At 41.6% G+C, this 15,495-nt stretch overlaps 1 protein-coding gene and 1 long non-coding RNA gene across 21 annotated transcripts in view; one reads left to right on the top strand and one right to left on the bottom strand.

Moving 5' to 3' along the window:
* Positions 1 to 1,987, bottom strand: part of ZBTB20 (zinc finger and BTB domain containing 20) — an 830,436-nt gene extending 828,449 nt beyond the window's left edge. For 10 of the 20 annotated variants that reach the window (XM_063806122.1, XM_063806111.1, XM_063806119.1 and 7 more), the window contains exon 1: positions 1,794 to 1,869. The gene's annotated coding sequence lies outside the window, so the exon portion shown is untranslated. Of the gene's footprint in view, positions 1 to 1,793 lie in introns of all 20 variants that reach the window. The other 10 variants (XM_054682140.2, XM_054682141.2, XM_063806117.1 and 7 more) reach the window with 4 other exon arrangements.
* The window catches only part of LOC134809466 (uncharacterized), a 115,523-nt gene continuing 102,013 nt past the window's right edge, over positions 1,986 to 15,495 (top strand). The window contains exon 1 of the long non-coding RNA XR_010155291.1: positions 1,986 to 2,337. This is a non-coding gene — a long non-coding RNA (uncharacterized LOC134809466). The remainder of the gene's footprint in view (positions 2,338 to 15,495) is intronic.

A 15,495-nucleotide genomic window follows, 5' to 3' on the forward strand; every position in this document is an offset into this window, starting at 1 on the left:
TAAAATAGTGTAGTATTTGCATTTAACCTAAGCACATTCTCCCACATACTTTAAATCATCTCTAGGTTACTTATAACACCTAATACAAGTAAATGCCATGTATTAATAAATCGTTGTTACACTGTATTGTTTAGGAATTGTGGCAAGAAAAAAACTATATATATTCTATTCCATCTATTCCCCTACACCCAAAATATTTTTGATCTGCAGTTGGTTAAATCCACAGATGCAGAACCCAGGCACAGGAAGGGCTGACTGTATGTGACCGGGAGAGGAGGGGGATCTATATAAATATTTCCACAAGATAGCAAAGGGTACTTGGGACTGGGAGCATGAACAGAAATGAAAACAAACCATTATAAATTTAAGGATGACTGGTTATCACTTAAATTTAGTGTCTACAGCTATTTATTTATAAAATGGTAATTGTGTTTTAAAACTTTCAATGGCAACAAGTTACAACAGTAACTTCAGAATAGCGTTCACTTGAAAACATTGGGTGAATGGCCTGTATAATTTTTTCAGCTGAAATGTATACACCGCCACGCAGTGAGGAAACTTGACTTTAGCACCCTTTTGGTATTTTTAATAGAAAAAACAGTGGAGAAGATTTTCACATGTCTAGAAAGGTAACATGTTCAACTTAGGTTTGGCCAATGCTGATTCTGAGGACAATACTACACCCGCAAGCTTCCAAACTACTTCCTGATTCATTCAGATTTTTATTGGAGAGCTGTCATCCTGCTACTGACCTCATTCAACGCAGTTCGGAGTGAGAGATCAGCGGATTACCGCGCTAGGTACCGTAGCTGTACGCCATATTGTGTTTTTCGCTAATGTTTAGTTTGTGTGTGTGCCTAGCATATGTTTGTGCAAGTGTGTTTATCAATAGAACTTTTAGAAAATCCCTGCCTCCTGCCTCTTCAGCATCCTTAAAAAGGATAACAGCTGGGGGCGGGGGGTGGGGGGAGGACCCAAAAGCCACACAGACAGGAATGCATTAAACAGTGTACGAGAGACGGCATTTGTTTTAAACTTTCAAGAACCTTCCAACCATTTTTATATCAGGAATCAAAAAGTGTTAACATGTTTTAATGTTTCCGAAGTGGCCCAAAGAAGAGAAAGAAGGAAAGGTGTGTCTTCCCTTCCCAAGCCCCCTCCTCTCTAGTCGTAGAAGCGAAGCAGGCGGGGGCCGGGAGCTCCGGCGTCTGGAGAGACATCCAGCGGCTGTGGGGCCAGGACACCTCCTGCCCCCCAGTTCTCTGAAGACGCTCCAGAGACCGCGAGAGCCACGGCAAGCGGGGGAGGGCGAGGAGGGAGGGGGCAGAAGACAAGCGGGCGCCTCTAGCAGCTCCTGAGCCCCGGCTAGTCCCCCTCAGCTCCTCTTCTTGGAAGCAGCGGCTCCAGGCGCAGGGAGTAGAGAGAAGAAGGCAGAAGACACGTTTCCAGCTGCGGGACGTCCCGCCCGCCCCGCCACCCTCCGACCCTCCCGCGCCTCCCTCCCGCCTCCCCGCCGGGTCGGGCGAGGCAGCCGCCGGGCGCTAAGAAGGGCGCCGGGGGAGGGGGCGCGGGCGGGGCGGGGCGGGGCGCGGGGGCGCGCGCGCTCGTCCAGCTCAGGGCCCGCTGGCTCGCCGCTCTGTAACTCGCTCCCCCAACCCCACCCCGCTCCCCTCCTTCCCAGTCCCGCCGCCCCCCACTCCAGGCGCCTCGCAGACGCCTCATCCCCCTCGGCACGCACACACTCCTCCCTCTCTCCCGCCCGTCCCACAACAAATTAGAGTTTTTGGCATTACCTCCTCGCGCTCTTTAATCTTCTTTCCTCAACTCCTAAACTTCCCCCCGCCCCTACTTCTTCGGCAGAAGGCCCACATTGGACGCTTCACTCCGCGAACCCTCTGTCTCTCCCCGCTATAGGATTGCTCTCACGCCAATCTTGGCTTCAGTGAGCCAATGAGAATGGGACGCCCCTCGTGAGGTTGCCGCCCATAAACAAAATGCACTCTTCCTTCTCCCCTCCGCCCCCCCGTCCCCGCCCCTTTCTTCCTCTTCCCTCATCTCTGTCACCTTCGATTGGGCTAAAAGAGGCCCAATCCGCTATCTCAAACATCCATTGGGACGCGGAAACTTCGCTCAGAGAAGTATTAACAGGCGATTGGTGGACAATCCTTCCACTTCGCCCACCCCCACAACCCCTCCCCCCGCCGCACCTTCACCCACTCTGAAAAGGTCAATCGTATCTCGTTGTTCAGTGATCCGGGAGGTGGAAGGCTATTGGTTCAGGGAGCCCGTCAGACCGGACTGGAGTGAGCCATGATTGGTCGACACAGGCGCAATCAGGTTAGGTTGCTTACTCCTCCGCTCCTCCCTCCTTTTCCTCCACGCCCCATCTCCCCCACCCCCTACTGCTTTTACTTTCTACGCATTTCTATTTCCTCCTTTATTTATTTATTTGTGATAAACTTAAATGACCCGGCGACGGAGGCGGTACTCTAGGAGAAGGCTGAGGATGACGAGCGGCGGCCTGGGGCCAATTGCCGAGAGGGCTGCGGGGTGAGGGGCAGCGGCGGTGGCCAGTGAGAGGCAGGTGTCTGGAGCGCGCTGGGCCTGTGGAGCCGGGATGCCCCAGCGGAGGCGGCGGTTACCCGCTGTCTGGCGCGGCGAGCTGCGCCGGGGGAGCCGCGGGAGCGGAGAGGGGGGTGTCGCTGTCTTGGACAGCTGAGGCAGCGGGATGGAGGCTGGATCCCGGGCGGCGGGTGGGAAAGCCGGAGGGAGGGTCTGGCTGGCGGCAGCGCGCAAGGCCGCACCGGGTCACGCTTGATTCCCGCGGAATGGGGCGCAGGTTGCCAGACCGGGTCCCCAGTGCTAGGGCTCAAGGAAGAATTTGTTCATGCAGAAGATTTAGAAAAATACTATGTAAAACAGTTTGGAGTAAGCCTCCCTTAATATAAATGAGATTTATTATCCTGCCGGAAAAAGCAGATTATGTTTCTTATTACTGAACGCCTGAAGTACCAACGACCCAACCAGAGCCCACAGAATTCAATATCCTGGGTGGTAGAAGGAACAAATAAAGCAACACGGAAAATTAAGTGTGGTTCAAATGCTTCAATAAAATCTTCGTCCTCAACCATTTGTCATTCAACATAGCACTCCCCAGAGCCAAATTCTTACCAAATATTGGTCCAGTACTCAGGCATTGGAGAAAAAAATGAGGCTGAAGTCCAGCAGGAAGCCCAGGATAGATTCCTAAAAAGGATTCCTTACAAGGGCCAAGATGGGAGGGTTGGGGAAATCGCTTTTCACTATACAAAGAAAAAAAAATAATTACTGCCAAACTAAGTTGCACTTTTTTAGGCAGCTGATATAGCAATAGTTTGTCACAAAATAAGAGACTTTATCAAAAATACCATGCATGCAAAGAATACACTGTACTTGGGATTTGAAAATGACATTGTTTCTAGGACATGGATTTGATGTATAGTTTCCAATAGACTTAAGTCATCTGGATTTTAACCCAGGCTTCTTTGGAACGTACAGCATGCTTTCACATAAGATGCCTGGTTAGAGGTCTTTGACAGAAACTAAGCAAAATAAATTGGCCCTGCTGAAAAAAAAAAACAGTAAGGGCCTTGACCTCATTAATACTATTAAAGCTATCTTGTGAGGATTATATGTATGAGGCTTTGAGAATCCAGAAAATTATTGTGTGTGGTGTCAAATTTGAAGTCTGGGAATTGCTAGTGAGTTTGGAAGCCAAAACACTTTTAAACTTATATATAAATCTTAGCTAAAAAGTGATATTGACTGGGTGCAGCGGCTCACATCTGTAATCCCAACACTTTAGGAGGCCAAGACAGGCGGAACACTTGAGGTCAGGAGTTTGAGAGTAGCGTGGCCAACCTGGTGAAACCCCGTCTCTACTAAAAAATACAAAAATTAGCCGGATGTGGTGGCGCACACCCGTAATCCTAGCCACTAGGGAGACTGAGGCAGGAAAAATCGCTGGAACTCGAGGCAGAGCTTGCAGTGAGGCGAGATCGCACCACTGTACTCCAGCCTGGTGACAGAGCAAGACCCTGTCTCAAAAAAAAAGAAAAAAATGAAAAAGAAAAAAAATGATTTAGTAAGAATAATAAGTATTCCATACAGAACAATCAGCAGCGCATGAGAAAAATCAGTAAAATTTAACATTGGCGTTCACACAGTTACTCCTATAACTTCTCCAAGGAGCAATGACCACTCCTTCCAAGTCAGTCTTAAAACTTGTTGTTTTCAACAAAATTTTAAAGGTATTATTCAACCTATTGGCATGAGAGTTAAGATTATGATAGGGCACACTAGGAAAGCAGTGCAAGATATTCTAATTCAAATAATAATGATAAGGTGAAGCCCTAGGTATTACTGCCCCTATTTAAGGTAGTAGTTATGTCCTGTTCGTGTGATATTAGAAACTGGAATTAGAATCTTTCTGCCTCTAAGAAATCCCTCAATTTTCATATTTACATTACACATCTACATACCTTGATCACACTCAGATACAAACACCCCAAAAGATGTACCAAGAATTCCATAATTATGTCAAGGATCAAGAGAGATGTTTTCTTGGTTAGCAAATAGCAGAATTGAGAAAAAGAATAAAATAAGCAAGATGTGGTAAGAAAGGAAGGGAAGATAATACAAAAAAACAGCTGGGTGTGGTGGCGCGCGCCTGTAGTCCCAGCTACTCGGTAGGCTGAAGCAGGAGGATCTCTTGAACCCGGGAGCTGGAGGTTGCAGTGAGCCCAGATTGCACCACTGCCTCCAGCCTGGCGACAGAGCGAGACTCCGTCTCAAAAACACGGAAGGGAAGATGATGAAGAAGGCAAGATTGATAAAAAATGAAAATACAAGTGACTGCTTAGAGAAGAATTTTAAGACTTTTATACTTCTTTTAGTCCATTAGTCTACCTATTGCCTTCACAGATTATAGTTTACAGTTCCCAAGGCTCCAGAAGAGGCCAAACTAGTAGCAAATGTAATCTACTTACGTTACTAATGAGGACATAGACTTCGAATATTTTATCCAGCGTCACAAGTAGCAGAGCTTGTTTTCAAACTCAAGTCTGTCCGCCTCTTTCCACTATACTATTTACTCATTCAACAAGTACTAAGTGTGTATCTTCATACTAACTATAATTATTGGACATTTAAGATGCCAGGAACTTAGCAACTAAGCATAAGAATTGGCATTTTTCTCCAAAGACTTGACTGTGTCTTGGAAGAGAGAAATAAAGGGATGAATTATGCTGCATACACATATGGCATATACAGCACAGGAATACATAGCAAAGAATGCCTAACTCTTAAGCAGCTGAAAATATTTGTAACACCCTGAACTGATCACTATACTGAATTCAAAAGTTAATCAAATCAGGTCTTGCTCCCCAGGGACTTAGATTTTAATAAGGGCACTAATGAGACATATATATGTGTGTGTGTGTATATATATATACACACACACACGTATACATGTATACATATATAATGTGTGTATATGTATCTATATATACACACACACACACACACATATATATATATACACTAGCCAAATGGAAAGAATAATAGAATAAATAGTACACCTTGAAGAGTGGAAGTACAAAATCAGGGAAGCAGCAACTTTTGAGATTTTTTTTTCAGTATCTGTTAGAGAATTTTCCATCCATACACACACACAACCACATATGAAATACATGTCACTTCATATTTTTGCCATTTGCCTAAAGACAGGTACTACTTTTCTATACATGAGCTCATTAATAACCTGAGCAGATAACAGCCAATAAAACAATATTAAAGGAAAAAGTCTTTTTTCGTAATGAAAGAAAATTGAATTAGACCTCAAAATTTGTCAGAAAAATGTGCAAAAAATTAAGATTAGACAATTTACATCCAAAGCAACTTAAAAGAGGTTTCTATAAATCCTTGTGTAATTCAGATGTGAGACAAGTTATTCTGCATCTGGAAACTTATCTAAAATTTGCCTTTAACCTCCAAATCCACATTATGGTAGAAATCTGAGGCCCTTATTTCACTGGATTTGCAGGGGCCTGTGTTTTCCTGGTTTTCTGTACACCCACATTTTCATTTCCATTCAGTTTTCTCTTCTACACCAAGCCATTGATTTACATGGGAAATTCACATCAGAACCAAGATCGGTTTCAAACAAACCCTCACTCACATAATGAGAATATAATGGAATTGACTGAAGAATGAGATGTTATAGAAAGGAGAATAGGAGAAAAGGAAAAAGAAAAGATGAAATTTATTAATGGTGAGGTATACTGATTAGATGAACTGAACATGGAAACAGAACAGAACCCAGAAATCAGTTCATGCATAAATGTCAGTTTGATTATGTTACAGATTGGCAACACAGATTACTGGGAGAAAAGAGACTATTCAGTACGTGGTATTGGGGAAATGGAAGAACAAAGAACTTGGATCTTTAGTTTATACAGCATACACAAATCAATTTTAGGTACTTTAGGAACTAGATTATGTGTTCAATCTGTAAATAGAAGGTAGGAACTGTAATTAGTAGTTCTACTGGAATTACATAAGTGGATTTGGGGAGGAGCAGTCCGTGAAAGGAGCACAGGATAAATAAAACAAATGTCCAGCATAACAAAGGCCCAGGGACTTTCTTAAGACCCAGCTGTGCCTAAGACCAGCTGTAACCCCTGTCATTCCTATTACCACAAGCCAATGACATTTCTTTCAGTTGGTTAGGATTGTTTGAATTGGGTTTGTGTCACTTGGAATTTGACATTTGTAAGTCTTAGTTGATGTCTATAAATAATTGTACAGTTTTATTTACGTAGATGTACAGTGTTTCAAAATCATTGTAAATGTTTTACAGTTTTTTTACACAATTGTAAAAAGGAGATTTTTTCCATTACATTTTCTCTTACTGCTCCTGTATGAGAAAACTACTTATTTTTACATAAAAATTTTGTATCCATACATCTTTATGAACTTTTATTACTTATCATTTATTAGTTGATTCTCTTGGTTGTTGACATCCATTTTGTCTCCTAATGGTGATAGTTTTTTTCTCTCTTTTCAGTGTTTGTTACCTATTGTTTTTTTTCTTATTTTGTTGGTGATATGGTTTGGCTGTCTGTCCCCACTCCAATCTCATCTGGTAACTCCCATACTTCACACGTGTTATGGGAGGTACCCGGTGGGAGATGATTGAATCATTGGGGTGGTGGGTCTTTTCCCTGCTGTTCTCATGATAGTGAATGGGTCTCACGAGATCCAATGGTGTCAAAAATGGGAGTTTCTCTGCACAAGCTCTCTCTTTGCCTACAGCCATCCATGTAAGATGTTACTTACTCCTCCTTGCCTTCCACCATGATTGTGAGGCCTCCCAAGCCATGTGGAACTGTAAGTCTCATTAAACCTTTTTCTTTGGTAAATTGCAGAGTCTTGGGTATGTCTTTATCAGCAGCATGGAAACGGACTAATACAGTTGGCCAGAACTGCAGAGTATTGACTAGTACTTATGGGAGTATGCATCTTTGTCTTATTTCTGAATTTTTGATATCACATCTCTAAGTAGTTTTTGGCTGAAAATTTGATTAAAAGTTTCTATATATTCACAGCTTGCATTGTATTTAAAAAATTACCAATGAATATTAAATTTTATCAAATACTTTTTCTAAATGTATAAAATAAACATAATTATTATTTATTCTGTTAATAGACTGAATTATAATGATAGATTTACTGATGAACCATCCTTCCATTCCTAGATAAAACTCTTTAGTTTTATTACTATTTTAATGAGTATATGTTTAATTTACTAATATTTTTATTTTGGAATTTGCTGACTTTATAAGTGAGATTGAGTTCCTAAGTGGGATGGACCTGTGCAATCTTCATCCAATTTTGGGATTTGTATTAGGCTAGCTTCATAGAATTAGTCAGGAGAATTTTGTCATGTACAGTGCTCTCGAGCTGATAAAGCTCATCTGTAAAACCATCTTGGCCAATGGGCTTTCTTTTTTTTTTTTTTTTTTTTTTTAAGATACATCTTGTCTTCTCAATTCTATAGTTTTTGGTCACAGTAATTTTCAATCTCTTTCTGAGTCCTTTTAATCATTTAATTTTTCTTAGAAACATATTCCTTTTTTTCTAGATTGTCAAATTTATTTATATAAAATCTGCATAGTATTATTTTAGTTATAAATCACTTTTTAAAAAGTGACCATAATTGGTGTCTGTAACAGTACTATATTTCCTTGTGAGCAGATTATTTTATTTTTGTACTTGTTTATATAATTGTATTTGCAACAATTTTGTGTTGTTTGGCTTTTGATGTTTTAGCTACATGCATCTGAATCCTATTCCTACATTTGGGGAATTTTCAAATTTTATACCTTATCTATTGCTGCACTCCAAACCACTCCAAAACAACAGCCATTTTATATGTTCCTGATTATCCAAGTTAGTAGTTTGGGCTAGGTTCAGCTGAGTGGTCCTTCTACTCTTGCCACTTATGAATTTGAGCCTTTGTTCCAGATCACACAAGCATCAAAAGTTTCACTTGTTCCTCTTTATGCTATTGGAGTCCCTCTGTTTATGGCAAGCCTTACCCTCAGTCCCTGCACAGACTCAACAGATACTCCCCCAGGGAAAAAAGTAGTTGAAAAATTCAGCTTACCCAGGAAAAGCGCTTATCTGTCTGGTGTGTTAGTTCATCAATTTCTTTGACTGTAACGCTCCTGCTTCTCTGTTATGAAGATCCTTGTGATTACATTAGGCCCGCCTGGATAATCCAGGATATTTTCCCCATTTCAAGATCCTTAACTTATTCACATCTGCACAGTCCCTTTTAGCATGTAACACATTCACAGGTTCCAAGGATTCAAATGTTGACATCTTTTGAGGGAGAGGGCTATTATTCGGCGTACCACGGAAGGCCTGTTACCACTCTTATTATTACACTCTCAAAAAGCCCAAGGAATACCGGGCCATCATTTTTTAAATTGGACTTAATTTTCTAGACACAAGTCCCTACGTCTTAACAACAATCCTTGGGTATATCTTTCTTATATTGCAATTCTATAACCCAAGGACTGAACTACTGAATTTCTGTAACTGAAGGATTTCTGGACTTTTTCTTAATGTGTACGTCTTTGAGGGTTGATGTGGATGAAGCAGGGATGGCAAATAGTATTTGTACATTACTATATGCTTTTAAGAAAGCAGGCCACAATTTTTCAAAGTCATGCTACAAGTTTCAGTGTGGAAAGAGCTCCATTTATCAAAGATTTATTACATATTTCTCACACATGAATGGAAAATTCTCGTCAAAAATTTCAGCCAGGAAGCTAGGGTTAGAGGAAAAGCAATGAACTCCACCAAGGTCCTTCTTTGTCTCCCTGCAGTAAGCCCTTTCTCTAACAAAGAGCTATTTTATTGATTTATTTATTTTTGTCTATTTGTAATTGACAGAAAGGAGCAAAAAGACCTTTGCTAACTTGTTTTGTTTTTAAGAATGTGGATCTACATTATGACAGAGGTCACTAACTTTCCAAGCCATGTCAAAAGCAGATCATGCCTCTAGTTAAAGAAATACTAAACATCACCACCTGGTAGGGGAAAACATAAAGGAAATTTAAGAGACTAGTTCCTTTTTGCAAACTGTATACCCAAGATGATGTGTGCAGAAAATTAACCTGCTCTGTGTTAAATCTCCAGAGAAGATTTGTTTAAAATCTCTTTTAGTAACTCCAATGTTTTTTCAACATCTTAGAATTTCAGTGTTTCCAGGTTTGTGAAATGCTCCTGGGTGAATGATATTCTAAATGCCAAGGACACTGAAAGTTTCAAAACAGGTTGCCTTCCTGAGATCCAAATTTAAATAACCATCCTCATAAAAATCTTTGGAAAATACTGAAGCTACAAAGGAAAATAATAATAAACTTTTAAGTTTGAGGATTGGACATTTTGAGAAAATATATATGATGACTATTTATAACACCTTTTGCAGGTATACAATAAATTTGTTGGTTTAAGAATATACAAGTATATTATGTTTAACTTGGTTTTATTGGCATATTTAGAGAGATCATAAACCCCCCAAAATTGAAAAAAGGTATCCTTCCAGTTTTAAAACAAGGTCACCATAAAAAATATTTCCCTTGCCTTCTAATTTTACTATTTCCTCCAAGCCTTCATAGATTATACTCTTTGCAAATAATATTCAAAATTGTGAGGCTGCAGCGCTGTCATTTTGAATGGAAAACATTCACTGGATCCATACACGTTTGTTATTTTGGCCAGTACTGATAAATTATAAGTCGGAAGACTGGTTTTGGAGCCCAGAGTTTTAAAAATGTCCAAGGATTTTATTGAAAAACTAATATTACTGAAAGTATATAAGAAGTAATAAGTATGTAAGTAAGAAAGTATGTGAGAAGTAAGCACTTGTACTGGTTATTTTACTAGAAAGGTGTCCTGATCCAGACTCAAAAGAGGGTTATTGGATTTTATGCAAGAAAGAATTCAGGTGAGTTCACAGAATAAAGTGAAAGCAAGTGTATTAAGAAAATAAAGGAATAAAAGAAGGGCTGCTGCTTCATAGAATATCCCCCAGGGCCTACTGGTGGCCATTTTTATGGTTGTTTCTTTATTATATGCTAAACAAGGGGTGGATTATTTATGAGTTTCCCAGGAAAGGGGCAGGGATTTCCTGGAACTGAGGGTTAGAACATATATGATATTTTTCAGACATTACCATGACATTTGTAAAGTGTCATAGTGCTGGCCAGAGTGTCTTTTAGCATGCTAATACATTATAATTAACATAATGAGCAGTGAGGATGACCGGAGGTCACTTTCATTATCATCTGGGATTTGGCAGGTTTTGGATGGCTTCTTTACTGCATCCTGTTTTATCAATGCGGTCTTTGTGACCTGTATCATGTGCAGGCCTTCTATCTCATCCTGTGACTAAGAATGCCTAACCTGCTGGAAATGCAGCCCAGCCCGTCTCAGCTTCATTGTACCCAGCCCTGATTCAAGATGGAGCTGCTCTGGTTCAAAAGCTTCTGAGAGTTATATTTTTAGGACATTGGGATGATTTTGATCTGAGGGACAAGCAAAGGAGTGGTTCCTTACAAAAAACAGATTCAGGAGTATATAAATAATCAGAGCCCTTCCTGCCTCTTCTACTTCTTTTCAATCCTCAGACATTTTAGTGTCCCCCCCCATCAGTAGCGTAAGACAGGTGATATGGTTTGACTGTCTGCTCCTAAATCTCATCTTGAATTTTAGTTCCCATAAACCCCTTATGTCATGGGAGGGACCCAGTGGGAGGTAATTGAATCATTGGGCTGGTTATCCCCATGCTGTTCTTGTGATAGTGAGTTCTCATGAGATCTGTTGGTTTTATAAGGGGCTCTTCCCCCTTTGGTTGGCACTTCACTCCTCCGCTGCCCTGTGAAGAGGTGCCTTTTGCCATGATTCTGAGTTACCTCAGGCCTCCCTAGCCACATGGAACTGTGTTTCAACCTCTTTCCTTTATAAATTCCCCAGTCACAGGTATGTCTTTATGAGCAGCATGAGAATGAATGAATACAGTAAATTTGTACCGAGGTAATGGGGTGCTGCTATAAAGATACCCAAAAATGTGGAAGTGACTTTGAAACTGGGTAACAGGCAGAGGTTGGAACAGTTTGGAGGGCTCAGAAGACAGGAAAATGTGGGAAAGTTTGGAACTTCCTAGAGACTTAGAGGGTTCAGAAGACAAGAAGATGTGGGAAAGTTTGGAATTTCCTAGAGACTTGTTAAATGGCTTTAACCAAAATGCTGATAGTGATCCAGACAATGAAGTCCAGGCTAAGGTGGTCTCAGATGGAGATGAGGAACTTGTTGGGAACTGGAGGAAGGTGACTTTTGCTATGCTTTAGCAAAGAGACTGGTGGCCTTTTGCCCCCACCCTAGAGATCTGTGGAACTTTGAACTTGAGAGAGATGATTTAGGGTATTTGGCAGAAGAAATTTCCAAGTGGCAAAGTGTTCAAGAGGAAGCAGACCATAAAAGTTTGGAAAATTTGCAGCTTGATGATGTGATAGAAAAGAAAAACTCACTTTCTGGTGAGAAATTCAAGCTGGCTGCATAAATTTCCATAAGCAATGAGGATCTCAATGTTAATCACCGAGACAATGGGGAAAATGTCTCCAGGGCAAGTCTGAGACCTTTGCGATAGCCCCTTCCCATGACAGGCCTAGAAACCTAGGAGAGAAATATGGCTTCCTGGGCCAGGCCCAGAGTCCCCCTGCTCTGTGCGCCTCCAGACATGGTGCCCTGCATCCCAGCTGCTTCAGCTCCATCTGTGGCTATAAGGGACCAAGGTATACCTCAGGCCATTGCTTCAGAGGGTGCAAGCCTCAAGCCTTGGCAGCTTACACATGGTGTTGGGCCCACAGGTGCACAGAAGTCAAGAATTAGGATGGGGAACCTCCACCTAGATTTCAGAGGATGTGTGGAAATACCTGGATGTCCAGGCAGAGGTATGCTGCAGGGGTGGAGCCTTCATGGAGAACCTCTGCTAGGGCAGTGCAGAAGGGAAATGTAGGGTGGGAGCCACCACACAGAGTCCCCACTGGGGCACTGCCTAGTGGAGCTGTGAGAAGAGGGCCACCGTCCTTCAGACCCCAGAGTAGTAGATCCACTGACAGATTGCCCCACGTGCCTGGAAAAGCCACAGACACTCAATGCCAGCCTGTAAAAGCAGCCCGGAGGGGGGCTGTACCCTGCAAAGCCACAGGGGCAGAGTTGCCCAAGGCCATGGGAGACCACCTCTTGCATCAGCATCATCTGGATGTGAGACATGGAGTGAAAGGAGATCATTTTAAAACTTTAAGGTTTAATGACTGCCCTATTGGATTTCTGACTTGCATAGGGCCTGTAGCCCCTTTGTTTTGGCCAATTTCTCCCATTTGGAACAGGTGTATTTACTCAATGCCTATACCCTCATTCTATGTAGGAAGTAACTAACTTGCTTTCAATTTTCCAGGCTCGTAGGCGGAAGGGACTTACCTTGTCTCAGATGAGACTTTGGACTTGAATTTTTTGGTTAATACTGGAATAAGCTAAGACTTTGTGGGGACTGTTGGAAAAGCATGATTGTATTTTGAAATGTGAGGATGTCAGATTTGGGAGGAGCCAGGGGTGGAATGATATGGTTTGGCTGCGTCCCCACCCAAATCTTATCTAGAATTATAGTTCCCATAATCCCCGTGTGTCATGGGAGTGATCCAGTGGGAGGTAATTGAATCATGGGTGGGGGGGGTGCGGTTACTGCCATGCTGTTCTCATGATACTGAATGAGTTTTCACAAGATCTGATGGTTTTATAATAGGCTGTTCCCCCTTCACTTGGCACTTCTCTCTCTTGCTGCCCTGTGAAGAGGTGCCTTCCACCACGATTGTAAGTTTCTTGAGGCCTTCCTAGCCATGTGGAACTGTGAGTCAGTTAAACCTGTCTTCTTTATAAATTACCTAGTTTTGGGTATTTCTTCACTGCAGTGTGAAAGGGTCCCCAACCCCTGGGCTGAGGACTGGTACTGGTCCATGACCTGTTAGGAACTGGGCTGCACAAGCAGGAGGTGAACAGTGGGTGATTGCGCATTACCTCTGAGCTCCACCTTCTTTCAGATTAGCAGCAACCTTAGATTCTCATAGAAGCATGAACCCTATTGTGAACTGCACATGCAAGAGATCAAGGTTGCCTGCTCCTTATGAAAATCTAATGCCTGATGATCTGAGGTGGAACAGCTTCATCCTGGAACCATCCTCCCACCCCTCTCCCTGTCCATGAAAAAACTGTCTTCCACAAAACTGGTCCCTGGTGCCAAAAATGTTGGGGACTACTGGTGTAAGAGATCTAGAACATACATATGCCAGAAGTAAATTTGATTTCCTCCGTAGAGATAGAAGACCAAAGGAAAGTGATGAAAGACCGGAGACCCAATTCCTGATTCTCGTTATCAGCACCTTGATTTACTTTGATGTATACATAGTGGATGGGTGCTTGCTTTTTTGTTTATACTATAATGTAATATAACATTTTGATTTGGTGAGAATGCAGAGCACATATCTTAAAATTTTCACTTCAATACATTATTATTTGCATTTATATAAGATGACTTAAGTATGATTTTTATATGGTATAAATATTTTTTCAAAAAAGTCTTTTTTCTATTCTACCTTATGGCCAATAGAAGTCTGAACTGTAACCTTAAGTTATTTATATAGTGAACAAATATTTTCTGGGAACTTCTTTTTTTTTTTTTTTTTTTTTTTGAGATGGAGTCTTGCTATGTCGCCAGGCTGGAGTGCAGTGGCACTATCTCAGCTCACTGCAACCTCCACCTCCTGGGTTCAAGTGACTGTCCTGCCTAAGCCTCCGGAGTAGCTGGGATTACAGGTATGCATCACCACACCCAGCTAATTTTTGTATTTTTAGTAGAGACAGGGTTTCAACACATTGGCCAGGATGGTCTCGATCTCCTGACCTCGTGATCTGCCCACCTTGGCCTCCCAAAGTGCTGGGATTACAGGCATGAGCCACCGTGCCTGACCGGGAATTTCTTAATTTCACTAAATATTTAGTGTATAATGACAAATTAGTCAGGGTGCTCGCCCTTATGGATCACATGGTCTACTGAAAGAAATGTGATAATTCTATTATAGTCTAATAAGGGCCATGATGGAGGTATGTTTTAATACCTAACATTTATTGAATGCTTACTCAGTGCCTAGGTTCTACATATATGATTAATTCTTACAATTACTTTATGAGTTAGATACAATTACTGTCTCCATTAATGCAAATGAGAAACTGAGGCTTAGAGAGATTAAAAGCATAGAGAATTTGAGTAATGTCAAATAATTTACTATGACTGACATTTAGATTATGGTAGAGGTATCCTTTATTGTGGAATGGAATTGACTCATGAGATTAGTTTTCATAGGCTGGTTGAAATGTCACCTAATATAGCTAATCTCTGTTTCAATTTCAGTTTTAATCATCACACTGTGGTCTGCTTGTCTGACTCCCTTGATACAATGTGCTGCCCATTCGTTAGGGCCTGAGAGTGGCAGCAGCAGAGGCCAAGGGAGGTATGGAGAGGGTAAGAAAACTCTTAAGAAAACAGGAGCTAAAGTTCCTGTAACAATAATAGATGCATGGAAGAAAAGAAAATCCTAAAGTAGGATCCTCCCATGAAGAAAGCAAAGAGAGGAGATTTCTTAAAACAATAACAACAAGGTAAAAAATGAAGCCACAGGGATGCCAAACCCCTTTGCCATATTGGAAGTTTTAGCCCTTAACATTGGAACCCAGCAATGCTTTTAACCTTGATCTACATAATCTTTCTTCATTTCATGGTTTTGGTGAAAGAGGAAGCCTCAAGCCTCCTTTGAAGCCTGCAATGTAGTA

Source organism: Pan troglodytes, chromosome 2, assembly GCF_028858775.2.
Source record: "Pan troglodytes isolate AG18354 chromosome 2, NHGRI_mPanTro3-v2.0_pri, whole genome shotgun sequence".
NCBI lineage: Eukaryota > Metazoa > Chordata > Mammalia > Primates > Hominidae > Pan > Pan troglodytes.